Raw genomic sequence first — 16,131 nt, forward strand, 5'->3', positions numbered from 1 at the left:
TAACCCGGTACTCAGGAACACAAAACGAGCTCTGCTGAAAGTTGACAAACTTCTAAACACGAGCATCAAGGGAGGGTCCTTTGAATCCATCTGGCACAACCCAACCCTAAAATACAAGGGCAAGGTCCTAGACATGCACGATTGGTACAGCCAAGGAATATCCATAGCCAGGGACCTTAAGAACAAGGGCGCTGACGTAACATTCGACACCCTGAAGGGAGAGTACAGCCTAAATAGCGTAGAACTATACAACTTCCTGAAGATAAAAGTCGCAATAAGGAAGGCGAACCTCAGCACCCAGACACCCTCGATAATACAGCTGGCAAACAGCCTGAACACGCTAGGACACCAGGTAGCACACCTCTATAAGATCCTAGGCCCCAAACACACCAAACTTAATGACAAAGTCATAAACTTCTGGGGGGAGGCAGCAGGTCAAGCACTCAGCGAGGACGCTAAAGCCGCGCTATGGAGGTCCACGAGTCGGAAAAAGGTGACGGCCACACTGAACCAGACAAAATTCTGGCTGGTACACAAGGCATACTGGACACCGGCCCGATTAGCCACCGTAGGCATTAGAGACAGCGACGTATGCTGGAACTGCGGTAAAGAAAGGGGAGACTTAGAACACCTCCTACTGAAATGCCCAAAGATCAAGGACTTCTGGGGGAAGATCAGAACACTTATCCACGAAATCACAGGCATAGACATACACATAGACCTCACGAGCCTGGCCCTAGGGTTCACATCCCAGGCAATCACAAAAGCAGAAGATCGGGACCTCATTGATCTTCTGCTAACAGCCGCAGTCAAAATAGTCCTAACTAACTGGAAGGACACATCAAAGGCGGCTCCACAGGCGTGGCTCAACTGGGTCACGTTCCTCAGGGGGGCGGACAACATCACAGCAAAACACACACCGAAAACGCACAAGCAGTCGACCATGTGGGGGTCCCTAGACCACTACCTGTCATCACACAAGCCACCGTAGGCGTGAGCAAGAGACATCTGAGGGCGCTTGCAAAACAGTTTTGTGATAACAGAACACCGTGCACATCTCCTACTTTATCTATACCTCTCTCTCTGTTCCCCCGGGGCGCGGAGCACAAGATGATCGATTACAGAGACGCACAAATGCCATGGAACATCAAAGGACGGAATACGAACTATGAGACCACGAACTGGAGGATAATCTCAAGAGCTCGAACTACCGCCCGCCCGCCCCCTTTTCTTTTCTTTTCTTTCTTCTCTTCTCTCCAGCCTGTTCTCTTCCTTCCTCTTTCACTCATGTATAAGCCTCGTCCATGTATGTAAATTTATATTTTTCTATATACAATAAAGAATTTCGGAAATAAAAAAGAGAGGAAACGGAAAGAAACTTCTGCTTCCTCTTTACGACGTAGGACGTCATCAAGGAGGATAAAGGAGAAGAGACGACGAGAGGTAAGGGGAATTTTAATTAAAAAAAAAAAAGATTGAGGGTTAACGGCAGGGGTAATTAGAAGAAGGTTTGGGGGTTAGGGGGACACGTAAGGGTACAGGGGAGGGGTATAATCTTTCCCAAGAGTATGCCCTTACCATGCATTAATTTACAACGAAAATTGTTGTAAATCTATGCGTGGTAAAGAAATATTAGGGGAAAAGGTTATGCGTAAAAAAAGCATTCTGTTGTAACGCATGCGTGGTAAAGGCATGCATTGCAACGGAATGCGTTGTAACGACATACAACCGATAATGTTTACAACGTATCATACATAAGACCCTGGGCAAGTCCGAATAGTTGTATACGTTGATACAAAGACGTAAGGGTAGTTCAAACCTACCAGCAGTCCCTTTCCGCTATTTGTCAACGTCAACCAAATGGGAGGGATTGTCAACCTTTCGGCCACAAATTATTCTCCTCAGGGTTCCATCATCTGACTAACACACCAGCGTGGTATGTGGGCATCTCTGGTGTGTTGATAACACCATTGTTATTGAACTAGAGAGGTGGCCCCTCTACCCAAGGGAACAGGGCACTACTAAACAGTAGAGCAAAAGTGGCTTTCCCTTGGAAATTAAATATCTAGGGGTCTCAGACTCACTCACATTCCATACAGTCAATGTGTCAGATTTTTAATAACAAATATAATGTGTTTTATTGTACATTATTTGCCATATATGAATTTCATATTTTTATTTTTTGTGTTTAAAATGTATTGGAAAACCATGATCTGTTTTTGAAGAAATTTAAACAATCCTTTATCGCTACATCTCTATCGTGGTGGTATTTTAGGAGGTGGGGTTGGCTAAATCTTCAATTTTATCAGCAGTGCATGTATTGACTGTAGGGAATGTGAGTGAGTCTGAGACACAAGACTCAATCTACTCTCCCACATTAATTCAATTGCAAAGTCTGCCCGATACCAACTGCGCCTTCTTTGGGGGATTCGTCGCTTCTTCCCGGTGCATGACCTCAAAACCCTGGTCCACTCGCTGGTCCTCTCCAGACTGGACTACTGCAATTCTCTTCTGACTGGCCTCCCCAAATCCCACCTATCCCCCCTTAAGTCTGTTCTACATTCAGCAGCTCGTTTCATTTATGGGGCCAAAAGAAGCGACCACATCACTCCCATGTTATCCTCCCTCCGCTGGCTTCCCATCGAGGCTAGAGCTATCTACAAGACTGCTTGTATCACCCACAAAGCCCTGCACTCCTCCTCTCCGCGCTACCTGGCGAATAAATTGAAACTCTCTGGAGGCTCTAGACCATCACGAAATGCGGAAAATCTACTGCTTGAACCTCCCACTTTCAAGAAGGAGAGATCGATGGCCCAATCCTTTTCAGGCAACGCGGTGAGAATCTGGAACTCACTTCCGCCTCAGCTACGGACCACCTTCTCCTCCCAGGCCTTCAAATCTGACCTCAAAGTTCTCCTTCTTCAAAGACATTTCCAAATGTAATTCATGCCCTCTCTGCTATCTGAAGGAAGCCCTTCAATTATTGAAAAATCTACTTTACATGACTATGGAAGTGTCTTCCCAGTGTGTTCTTGTGGTTTGAGAGTCTGCCTCTTATTGCAGTAGTGTCCTTCTTCTTGTGTCTGGGACTCGTGGGTGACTTGCACCCGTCACTTCCTCCTGTAACACACTGTTTTCTACCTCCTACATTTGTTTGTTTCGATACTTGCACAAGTGCCACCAGTGCCTACGTAACGTTTGTTCTTGTGCTGGTGTATCCTCCATATATTGCAGTATTATACCTCTATATTTATTTTGTACGCTTTTTGTAACCTGCACACGTCACTTTTTCCTCCTGCAATGCACCGTTTGCTACCTCTTGTATTTTGTTGACTCACGATTGTCACTTTTGTAATGCACCGTTTGCTACCTCTTATATTTTGTTGGCTCACGATTGTCACTTTTGTAATGCACCGTTTGCTACCTCTTATATTTTGTTGGCTCACGATTGTCACTTTGGTAATGCACCGTTTGCTACCTCTTATATTTTGTTGGCGCACAATTGTCATTTTGTAATGCACCGTTTGCTACCTCTTATATTTTGTTGGCGCACAATTGTCACTTTTGTAATGCACCGTTTGCTACCTCTTGTATTTTGTTGGCGCACAATTGTCACTTTTGTAATGCACCGTTTGCTACCTCTTATATTTTGTTGGCGCACAATTGTCACTTTTGTAATGCACCGTTTGCTACCTCTTATATTTTGTTGGCGCACAATTGTCATTTTGCTTCATTTAATGTAACGTTTGCTTATGTATTTTGCTCACTTGTAATGTTCTCATGTATCAGTTCTGTTCCTATTGTGAAGCGCTCTGACACCTTCGGGTAAAGTCCGCGCTATATAAAAAATGCATAAATAAATAAATAAATAAATCCCTTGAGATTTCATTTTCCAAGGGAAAGCCACTTTTTCTCTAATGTTGATTACATCATCCAAACGACCCCCATGGACTGCTTCTGCCAGGCCTTCAGGTCGTCTGCATTAGCTCTCAAGCGCTCAAGTTATCCCAGTCCTCGGTGTAAATGCGGACGATAATCAGACTCCACGTCCAATACATGAGCAGGCGAATCGCCGCTTTAAGAACTGCAGGCTCTCTTTTTTAATCTGACTTGCATTAAACTGATTCTAATATCTTTTTGCAACAACTATCTAATTGCTTTTTTGGTGTGTATGATTTTGCTCCAGAGATTCTACTCTTATTCTTCATGTCTAAAAACAAACCAGTAGTGCGCTAAAGACTTACGTGCTTGTGGGAAAGCTGATGGTGTGACCATGTATTATAAGGAACAAAATACCCCCTGCTGTACGTTATAGGATATTAGAAGCTACTTTGGAGTTTTGTGACCTTATAAAGAAACTCTTTGCTGAGTTGCAATATCCTTATAATGTATGGCAGGGGTACTTCACCCATATATAAATGGTTCTTAGTGTAGTAACTCTGATAGACCGCGTATCTCATTCGTGCTGCGCATGCATGTCCGTGACTCACGTGGCTTGGGAAAGTCAAACCCTGCCTGCCAATCACGGATGATCTTTTAAACACGTGTGAAGTGATAACAAGATGAGCGCCTTTGCTTCCTTGGTGGCATTAGGCTCCAGCGAGCTCCCTGCAAGGATAACGCTCCAAGGAAAGCAGTGCTGATGGCCCTTGAAGTGAGGCATTTGGGTTGTTCTCTGCTGGAGGTGAATTAGGAAGCCTCCTTCGTCCCGTGCAGGTGGCTGCTCCAGGCCTGCTGTGTCCCGACGAGAGGTCCGTACTGGGGCAACCGACCTGTGCCATGAGATGGCAGAGGCGAGACAGGGAGAGGCGGCAGAGCCCGAGCAGGGCAGAGCCCTCACCAAGCAGGCGTTATCTGCTGAGAGGGATCGGAGGGGAGCCTGTTCCTCCGTGTAGAGGCTTGCATCTCGGCGTCTCCGGCAGATAACCCTTTGATCCTGGGCAGGCCTGTCTGACAACAGAGCTCTCCATCTGCGGCCTCAGTTCTGGGCTCTGACGTCGCCTCGGGTCAGTCTGTCTCATCCTCTGCTCCGCGGTGGGGGCGGCGGGGGGGGGGGGGGGGCACAGCAGCTGGGGCCGCTCTGCCCTAATCCCCGGCCCGGATCCCGGCTGCTCCGCACACTGCCCAGCGCCTCGAGGCGCTGTCTGAAGCTCGGACATGTTATTCGGGATTCCTCCGAGTCACTGCATGGACTTTAAACAGAACAAGTGGGAAACAGACTGAGAACTGCTCTGCCAACTGTTCCTCACTTCTTCCGCTTAAAGTTCGTGCATTAAATAAAAAATAAAGTTACGTGTTAGGCACCTGTCACTGCCCGCCTGTCATCCGACTGACTCTGCCCCAGCCCTGAAGGCTTTTAAAGGAACCTGCCCGGCCTGCCCTCTCCTGCAGGGGAGGGTTTTACTGTGTTTTACTGCCTATTATTCGTGTTTTTTAAACTGCTGAAGAAATAGCACAAGAATTCTCGAAAATCCCTTCATAATTTATTGATGGACCTGTTCCAGCCCAGGAGTCCTGCCCGGCCCCTTCGGGTCGGATGGAGCGATGTGTCCGCCAAAGTCAGCTGTCAGCAGTTCTGTCCGTCCACATCTGCGTGCGCAGGGAGGACATAGCTGGGCGCCCCCACCCCGCCCCCGAGGACAGAGCGGAATGCGGCTGCTGGCTGCGCACACTGACTCACTGTGTGACCCTGCTCTGTGGGGGATGGGGGCACACGCAGACGTCTGTTTCATGGGTGTGTTGGCATCTAAGAACTGCTCAGAGGGGTGGGGTAGTGAGGTGTAGAGGTACTCTTCATATATAACCCTATGACCCTGCTCAGAGGTGTATGGTAATGAAATACAGAACTAATCTTTGTGTATAACCCCGCTCAGACGTGCGGGTTGTGGTGGCTGGGGGTAATCTTCACACCTGATCAGAGGTGTGGGTAAATGCAAAAACAACAGTTGATGGACAGAATGCTGAACAATGACAAACATTCACCCCAGTACAGAGATCTGGCCCTAAATCCATTGTTTTTTTTACTCCCCATGCCATTCCAGTTTAGACCCAGCCATATGTAAATCAGTCTTGACCCTGTGCCCCATGGGACAGTCCAGCCTGAACTGCCAGGCCAGGTCCTCCCTGGACTTGAAACAAGCATCGTAGGACCAGTCTCGGGGTTTCACCCCTCATCAGCTAGGATAGCTTGATCCCAGAGGCATTGAGAGTACGGGACCAATGTCTGGGCATACCCGTCCCACTCGGGGTGACAAATGAAAAAAGAACAATTGATGGACGGAATGCTGAACAACGTCATACATTCACCCCAGTACAGGGATCTGGGCCTCAATCCATAATTTTTCTTTTGCTCCCCATGCCATTCCAGTTTGGACCCAGCCATATGCAAGTCAGTCTCGCCCCTGTTCCCCATGGGACAGTCCAGCCTGAACTGCAAAACAAGGACTAGGACCGTTTCGGGGTTTCACCCCTCATCAGCCAGGCTAGCACGATTCCACTGGCATGGAGAGCACGAGACCCACATCTGGGCATACCCGTCCCACTCGGGGTGACAAATGTAAAAATAACTCCTCAGAGGTGTGGGGCTAGTGGGATATAGGACTAATCTTCATGTATTACCGAGCTCAAAGCTGCGTGGTAGTGAGGTATAGTAGTACTCTTCACATATAACCCTGCTCAGAGTTGTGGGGTAGTGGTGACTAGCGCTACTCTTCACATATGACCCTTCTCTGAGGTGTGGGGATATTGAGGTATAGTGGTACTCTTCACATATGACCCTGCTCTGAGGTGTGGGGATATTGAGGTATAGTGTTACTCTTCACATATAACCTTGCTTATAGGTTTGGGGTAGTGAGGCATAGGTGTACTCTTCACATATAATCCTATGACCTTGCAGAGAGGTGTATGCTAGTGAGATATAGGATTAATCTTCATGTATAACCCTGCTCAGAGGTGTGGGGTAGTGGCGGCTAGGTGTAATCTTCACATATAATCCTACTCAGAGGTGTGGGGTAGTGGCGGCTAGGGGTAATCTTCACATATAATCCTACTCAGAGGTGTGGGGTAGTGGCGGCTAGGTGTAATCTTCACATATAATCCTACTCAGAGGTGTGGGGTAGTGGCGGCTAGGGGTAATCTTCACATATAATCCTACTCAGAGGTGTGGGGTAGTGGCGGCTAGGTGTAATCTTCACATATAATCCTACTCAGAGGTGTGGGGTAGTGGCGGCTAGGTGTAATCTTCACATATAATCCTACTCAGAGGTGTGGGGTAGTGGCGGCTAGGGGTAATCTTCACATATAATCCTACTCAGGGGTGTGGGGATAGTGAGGTATAGTGGTAATCTTCACATATCAACCTCAACAGAGGTGTCGGGTAGTGAAATATATGCGGAAAGTCTTCATTTACAACCCTGATCAGAGATGTGGGGTATTGAATTTATAACCAACTGTTGTGCTGCTCATCTCTAAATTATGCAAACAGTGCCACCATGTGGCAGATGTCATAAGTGCTGGTGTTGACATTTAAGTGCCGGTGCCCAACACTGTAAACCACTGGCTCAAATAAGGTCCTTTGTGGACCATGACTTGGGCCGAAGTTACTGTAGACCTGCTACCTCCCCATCCGCATTCAGAGGACTTCATTCACAAGCCCCAGATCTCCCGCCTGCTCCAGTTCAGAGTCCATGTCGGTACAAGGGGGCAGATGGAGTCAAGGAAAGGTCGGTGGAACTGATTCCACTCCTCTCTACAGACCACTTTTCTCTTTGTGTTTTGCGCTGGTGATCTGTGGCATTCCCTCTGTGGTTCCTGGCCCACCCCACCCAACTTCCTGTTCAAGTACACCAGTGGCCCCAGGACTCTACAACACTGCAGGGTGATATGGAGAATCTAGCCAGAGCGGGCCAGTGACTGACTCAGCAAAAGACACACAATTGATGGACGGAATGCAGAATAAATCAAAACATTCACCTCCATCCAAGAGATCTGGGTTAAATCCATCATTCTTTTGCTCACCATGCCACCACAGTTTAGACCTGGCCATATGCAAATGAGTCTTGACCCTGTGCCTCATGGGAACAGTCCAGCCCGAACTGCAAGCCAGGTCCTCCCTGGACCGGAAACAAGCATCCTAGGACCGGTTTCGGGGTTTCACCCCTCTTCAGCCAGGATAGCTGGATTCCAGTGACACAGTGAGTCCAGGACCCACATCTGGGCATATCTGGCGCACTTAGGGCGAGAAAGCAAAAGACACACAATTGAAGGATGGAATGCAGAACAAATCTAAACATTCACCCCAGTCAAGACTGACTCAGGGCAAGCTCTGACCAACCCCCGTTAGTGGTGACTGGGGGCACCACCGGTTGCTAGGTTCCTACCCTGGCTTGTAGGCGCAGCCCCGGGATGAAGGCCCCTGATGAATATGTATAAAGTTAACGCTTCAGTCATCTAAGGTTCTCTAGGACAACGGCCGCTTGTTCATGGGAGCTGGTCACCTCACCACTGGTATTGCCATGTTAGGCTATGTCCAGATGTGGGTCCCGTGTTTGCCATGCCGCTAGATTGATGCGATCCTGGCTGCTAAAGGGTGATATCCTGAAACCGGTCCTAGGGTTCTTGTTTCCAGCCCAGGGAGGACCGGGCTGGCAGTTCCGGCTGGACTGTTACCATGGGGAGCAGGGCCAAGACTGATTTGCATAAGGCAGGGCGTGGTGAGTTGCCTATGATGTAAAAAAGAGTGTCCTTTCCCGTGCTACTTATGGTAAAGCTTCCCCCTTTTCAAACACTAGGCGCTCATATTACATACCTCGGAGAGTCTTTGCAGGACCCTCACACACACACAAAAGAAACTCCAAGCAATGGCACTGCCCACTACTACCACACCCCACCCAGGATGACGCTGTAAAAAAATCTGAGAGGACCCATGTCCCCCTGCAGCCCCCAAAACTGCCCCTGGAATGTGATCCTGCTCTCCAGGGATCCACCCGTCCAGGGCTGAGTGAGTGTCCGCTGCCAATACAGCGAAAAGCGTCAGCAGTACTTCACTGTTGCCTCTCCGGCGGCTGTACCAGGAACAGCGTCAGCGGTACTCCACAGGGACCGGCCAGTCCTGACTCTCCAGCACCAGTACCGCGAGAAGCATCAGCAGTACTTTACTGGGACTGCCCAGTGCTGACTCTCTGGGGCAGCATCAGCAGTACTTCTTTAAGACTGCCCAGCCTTGACTCTCCAGTGGCAGCACCAACGACAAGCATCAGCAGCACTTATAAGTGACTGCCCAGTCCTGACTCTCCAGTGCCAGTAGCGCGAGAAGCATCAGCAGTACTTTACTGGGACTGCCCAGTGCTGACTCTCTGGTGCAGCATCAGCAGTACTTCTTTAAGACTGCCCAGCCTTGACTCTCCAGTGGCAGCACCAACGACAAGCATCAGCAGCACTTATAAGTGACTGCCCAGTCCTGACTCTCCAGTGCCAGTACCGCGAGAAGCATCAGCAGAACTTGGATATGAGTGCCCAGTCCTGACTCTCCAGAACCAGTATCACAAGAAGAGTCAGCAGTACTTGGCTAGGATTGCCCAGAGCTGAGTGTCCTCTGGCAGTACCACTGACTGCCCAGTTGTAGGAAAGTGCCCCCTTTTGATATGGCCGCCCCCACTTTTTTGCCTGATACCTGATGTGATTTCAATTGGAAGTGCACTGGGTCCCTGCTAACCAGGTCCCCGGTGTCACAGCTCTTTCCCAAAAAACTGTACCATTGCTCCACGATTGCCTAGACTCCAGCCCCCTGTAAGTCCCTAGTAAGCAGTACCCCTGTACACAAGGCATTGGGACTGAAGAGGCTCCACTCGGGATGCAGCATGTATTGTGCCACCCTGGGGACCCTCTCACCAAGATCATGGAAACTGCTATTGCAGTCTACGTCTCTTGGTGAAGATTCAACATGGCACACATCTCTGTGTGCCATGCCTACAGACACAGTGGTACAAAAGGGGGTGGTGATGGACGGAGCATCTGAACCAATCAAACACTCACACCCAGTCAACAGATCTGGATTTAATTCATCACCGTTCTTTAGCCCACTCTGCCACCCCAGTTCAGACATGGCCATATGCAAATCAGCCTTGACCATGTGCCTCATGGGAACAGTCCAGCCCGAACTGCCAAGCCATACCTTCCCTGGACCGGAAACAAGCTTCCTAGGACTGGTTTCTGGCATTTCAGCCGTCTTCAGCCAGGCTATCTTGAATCCAGTGGCATGATATAAAAAGGAGTGTCCTGCCCCGTGCTACTTATGGTAAAGCTTCCCCCTTTTCAAACACTAGGCGCTCGTTGTACATACCCCGGAGAGTTGTCAAAGAACTGCCTTTGCAGGAGTTTAACTCTAATGCCTACAGACACAGCATGAGATATAGGTATGCCTCCCCTACAGCAGGCCTTACAGCCCTAAGGCACGGTGCACTATATCCCATGTGTGGACACATCTGCCTGAGCAGATGTGGCCCTGCAATGTCTGAGTCCCTTCTTAGACATTGTAAGTGAATAGGGAAGCCGTAAAGAGTACATAGGCTGGACACTCGTTATTACGAGCTCCCCAGCTCCATGATGGCTTCACTGTACCCCCAGATGTTGGGCACCAAACATCTCATCTTAATAAACCCGCACTGATGTCAGGGATGGATTTATTAATAAATCCACGCAGAGGACACCTTAGAAGTGCCCCCTGAAAACCTACAGACTACCAATGTGGTCTCAGCCAGCCTGCCACCACTAGACGTGTTTCTGGTCTCCTGGGGTGAGAGCCTTCACTCTCGGGGGCCGGGAACAAAGTCTGCTTTGAATGGAGGCGTTCACACCTCATCCAAGCAGGAATTGCCTTCCAGGTTGGGCAGCATCAAAGGCCATGCCGCATTTGGCTACTACCTGGGACTCCCCTTAACGCCCTATAATTGAGTATTTGTGTGGCGCTCCTTGACTCAGAGCTTCAGATTTTATAGACCTAGAGACGAAGAGGACAAAGAACAGCTGCTGAACCTGAGAACCAAGTGCCTGCCACAGAGTTTTGGCGCGAAACCCTGCCTGCCGCTTCGAGACTCGACAGTCAAAGTGAACTGTCTCGTCCTGCTGCTGTGTGGCCTATGGACATTAATGTAGGTTTTGTAAGGTTGAACAGTTGGGGTACTATCACACGTCTGTTAGGTTTGGGTGTAGAGCAATTGGCTTGGATACTATAGAGCTGTGCACTCATGGTTTCCTTTTTTCTACACTATAGAGCGGGGCCTCATACTCCCGAGCGGTTGCCGGGTGAGGTGAGGTCTTCACCCACACAAAGCTGGGTGAGTAGCACCATGAGGAAATGCCTCATGTTGTTTGAGCTATTAAGCTTTTCATATCACGCTGAATGCGAATCATTCATGCAAGTGTGTTTTGTCTGTGCGGCCTGTGTGTATTTATATGGATGTATATTTGATAGATGATGTTGTTGTAAAACAATTTTTGTTTTTTAGGAAGAAGATGTTCTCCTTTCCTTCCAGTGGGCATTCAAATGTGAAGGTTCCTGGTAGATATGTACCTATTTCTTAGTACATTGTCTGTTGTTGATTTAACACTTCACTCATAGTTGCAGTAGCATTTCTGGTTATGGTCCTGAAGAAAGCCGGGGCAATGCCCCATGGGCTGAAACATGTCGACCGATTTGCACAACGCCATAGGGTAATCTTATTACTCGGCGTGTTTTTAACTCTTGACACATGGAGTGCGGTTTGAATATTTTACAACGCCCGTGTAGTCAATTTTATTTCACTACTGTCACATAAGCACTGCACTTTAGTAAATATCACTTCATGATGAATATCACGGCTAGTTTCCTGACATCCATTTCCATATCGGCACTACAAGGTCGGTTGTGTTTTGGAATGATCAGTAAACATCCCACATGACGTTAATTCCACCATAATGGGTGGTCTGATGGGATTCATCTAGTCAGTGATTCTCAGCATCATATGTTCATGCATGCATCCATTTTTTGCACCTTCGCCAGTACAGCTACACACTTTTTCCAGACCTGGTCAGCTCTGTTGTGTGTTGTATATCGTATATAGGGGTATGAGCAGACAGGTCATTAAATATTCCCCTTCACCCTTCACATACTTGTTTTGTTTTTTGGCCTCTAAGAACCCCAGAGGACCACCAGCCTACGCAAAAGGCCCAAGAACTCCCACGGGGTAGAGGACTTACTCCCCTGCAGACTGCAGGCACCAAAACCACAGAGTCCAATCCATTGACTTGCAGTTCCCCAGCCTGACTGACGCAGCAACCGACCAGGAGAGGTATCCATGCTCTGGGCGGTCAGATCTGTCTCCCACGGATAGCGGAGAGACCAGGACCAACCGGAGCCGTACAGCACCCACCCCCGGAGCACTGGGCGCCCTGCAACCAACACCGACACTGATGAGTCCTGTCTGGACTTGAACTGTACCAGAGCCCAGCAGCTGCCAAGGGACATCTGAACCCCCGGGACCCACTTCGAGAGTAGCCCAGCAGTCCTGAATTTGCCCCTGCCAGCTGGTGGACCCTGACCGTGGGGAACACCTTTACGCACAGGGGGCAGCCAACCTACCTGCTCTGCACTCAGCTCGCCAGGGGAACAACGAACCGGCTGTGATCCCTTGTCCCTTGCAACTCTAGCCCCACTTTGGGCGCTCCCGAACTTGCCTGCAAGTCCCCCTGTGGAGCCTTTCTTTAGAGGACCCCCCCTTCTCAATATCTTGCCTACTACCAACTCCAACAACACCCTCCTCCCGGCGGAATTCGGGACACTCCGGATGAACTGTTGGTAGAACATTGGACCATGACTTCCTGCAGGTGGTGAACCCCTGAACCCGTCTTTGCTGTGTGCTTTTCCGACCTGCTTTTTCCTCCTAATGGATTGCATGGTGCGTAAAAAAGGGCGCGACTTTGAACTATTTGCTTATCTTTGATAAATCATAAGAAATACAGCACTTACTTCGGAATGTAGTTCTTGGTCCGAAAACATATATATTTTAAAAAGTATTTTTCTAAATTGGTCTGCTATTTATTCTTTGAGTGTGTGACTCATTTATTGCTGCTGTGAGTTTAACAAATGCTTAACACTACCTCGGATAAGCCTAACTACTCGCCCAAACTACCACAAATAGAGCATTAGTTTTAAATATCTTTGCCCTGTCTACCAATCTGGGCTTTACTGGACTCTCTGCACGGTGCACTTAATTTTTGTGCACTATATGAACAGCCAGCTTCCTATACCAGTGCTGAGTGTCTGCTGCCAGTGCCGTGAGTAGCATCAGCAGCACTGGGCTTCGACTGCCCAGTGCTGAGTGTCTGCTGCCAGCACCAGTACTTGGGCAGCGGGGCTGCCCTCGCTTTGCCTGAGTCTTGCCAGAGTCCTGCCCGTCTGCGTTCCGGAGGCGTCGGTGCGGCGGGAGGGTCTGGTGATTTAGTCACGTTAGCCTAGCGGTGAGAATAATATGCTATTCGGCGTCGGAACTACGCTCATTTCAATTATCTTCTTTTGTCTGTCATACTGTTTTCCCTGCTCGGCACAAGGGTAAGAGGTAATGTCCTGGTTGTGGGTGGTCACCGGGGTACACTCCGACCACTGCACCAAAGAGAGAAGTGGCCAATGTGAAACATCTCTGCCTGCTCTTGAATACTAGATCAGTGCCCAGACATGCTCAGGAGATCTTTGATCTCCTGGTTTCGGAAAAACCTTTATGCCTCATGTTGACAGAGACGTGGCTAGGGGACTTGTCTAATCCCGATATTGCTGCTGCTATTCCGCCGGACTACAATATATTCTGGCAAGATAGATTGAAGGGTAGGGGAGGAGGGGTGGCCCTTGTGGTGAATAAGCTTGTTACTTGTTCCGTTATCCCTACGGACGTTATCACAGGCGCTGAATCCCTGGCTTTTTCTATCTCATTGGCCCCTCATCAAGCCCTTAAAGGGCTGTTAGTCTATAGACCCCCTGGGCCGGTTGGATCCTTTTTCGAGGAACTGCAGGCAGTTATTTCAGGGTTGGCTCTGAGTGCTGAGCATTGTGTACTGGCGGGAGATTTCATCTGGATGTGGGTGAGGACCCGGATGCGAGTAAGCTCCTTGATATCACGGCTCCTCTCGTTCTTGCCCTGTTCCTTGCCGGTCCAACACACGACAGGGGTCATACCCTGGATCAGGTCTTTTCCTCATCCCCTCTAGAGGGTATTGAACTTCTCCTGGTTCTCTGGTCCGACCATAGGCTGGCTAGATTTTATGTTCCGGGTTCGAAGAAACTCCCGTGTACTGCGCCTAGACAGCACGGATCTCTTTCCAGGGCGCTGCATCGGGTGACTCCTGAGATGCTTGCTCAGGCATCCCTTGACCACCCCTGTCCTCTCTCAGGTGACCTAGAGCGGGATTTAGAGTCGCTGCAAGTGTGGTTGACTGACAGGCTAAACGATTTAGCTCCAGTGTTAACCCCTCGGTCCACCCCGAAGCGGGTTTCCGCTCCATGGTTCTCGGAAGCACTGTCGGATTCTCGTCGGCAGTGCAAGGTGGCTGAAAGGGCCTGGCGCGCTCAATATGATCCGTCGGCCATGCTTGTGTATAGGACGGCGATTAAAAGCTATCACCGTGACATCCTGCATGAGAAGAGGCGTTACTTTGCTAGGAGGATAGAGGCAGCCTCTAATTCTTGTAAGGAGATCTTTGGTATTGTGAGGGAATTTACGACCCCTCGGACTAATTTCTCTCAGGCCGCTCCCTTAGATTCTTGGGTGCGCGATCTGGCCAATTTTTTTACGGCTAAAATTAAATTAATTCAGGATTCTTTTCCTGAGAGGCGGGTCGAAGTCTCCCATGGTCCTGGGGGGGGCTTGGCACGGCTGGCCACTGTGGATCCGATCTTGGCTGTTTACCTGCCTATCTCCATCTCTGCGTCATTGGCTTTTCTATCTTCTCTTAAATCTGGGTCCCCGCTAGACCCGTGTCCGGCCAAATTCTTGGCGAGGATGGCGGCGGTGATTAACCCGTTGGTTAATCCTCTTCTGAACCTCTCCCTGAGTGAGGGGCGGGTTCCGCACATCTGGAAGCAGGCGATGGTGATCCCTCTTCTTAAGAAGCCTGGCCTAGACCCGGAGGCGCCAGCCAATTATAGACCTATATCTCTCCTTCCGGCACTGGCCAAAGTCGTGGAGAAGCACGTGCATTGCGTGCTCTCTGACTTCTTGGAGACTAATGGCCTGTTGCACTCCTCCCAGTCTGGCTTCCGCCCCAACCTAAGTACTGAGACAGCGTTGTTGGAGGTGTCAGAAGCCATTAAGGAGGTTCTGGACTCAGGCGGCAAAGTCATGCTTGTTATGCTTGACTTGTCGGCGCACTTTGATACCGTCCCCCATGAGGGGCCCCTCGCCAGACTTTATGACATCGGTCTGAGGGGGTCGGTACTCAGCTGGTTTTCGTCCTTTCTAGCGGGCCGTCGTCAAACGGTCTGGGCCTCTCCTAGCTCTGCTGAGATGCTGCCTCTGGGAGTCGGGGTTCCGCAGGGCTCTGTGTTGAGCCCGACTCTTTTTAACATCTTTATGACTCCTTTGGCAGCACTGGCGGAGTCTTTTGGGGCCCAGATCGTCTCTTACGCCGATGATACCCAGCTCCTCTTTACGAGCAAGAGGGGTGAGGATTTTGACGGAGAGAGTATTCGAGAGTGCCTGGGGGCTGTTTTCAGGTGGTTTCATCTGAACAGCCTCAAATGTAACTCAGATAAGTCCGAGGTACTGTTTTTTGGCTGTGCCACGGACCCTGAATGGCATGCATGGTGGCCAATAGATATGTTCCCCCCAGCTCATGCGTCCCAGCTGGCTAAAAACCTGGGGATTAAGATCGATAACGGACTGACTATGAGATCTCAGATCCTTGGTCTTGCTGGCACATGTTTTGGCATTCTCAAGATGCTCCGGAAGTTTCTTCCCCTGCTCTCGGAAGAACATAGGAGGATCACGGTGCAGGCCTTAATTGGCTCCAGATTGGATTACTCCAACGTCCTCTATCTGGGCCTTCCAGAATATCTTGTGCAAAGGTTGCAAGTGGTGCAGAATTCTGCTGCACGCGCCATCTTTG

Source organism: Lissotriton helveticus, chromosome 5_1, assembly GCF_964261635.1.
Source record: "Lissotriton helveticus chromosome 5_1, aLisHel1.1, whole genome shotgun sequence".
NCBI classification, from domain to species: domain Eukaryota; kingdom Metazoa; phylum Chordata; class Amphibia; order Caudata; family Salamandridae; genus Lissotriton; species Lissotriton helveticus.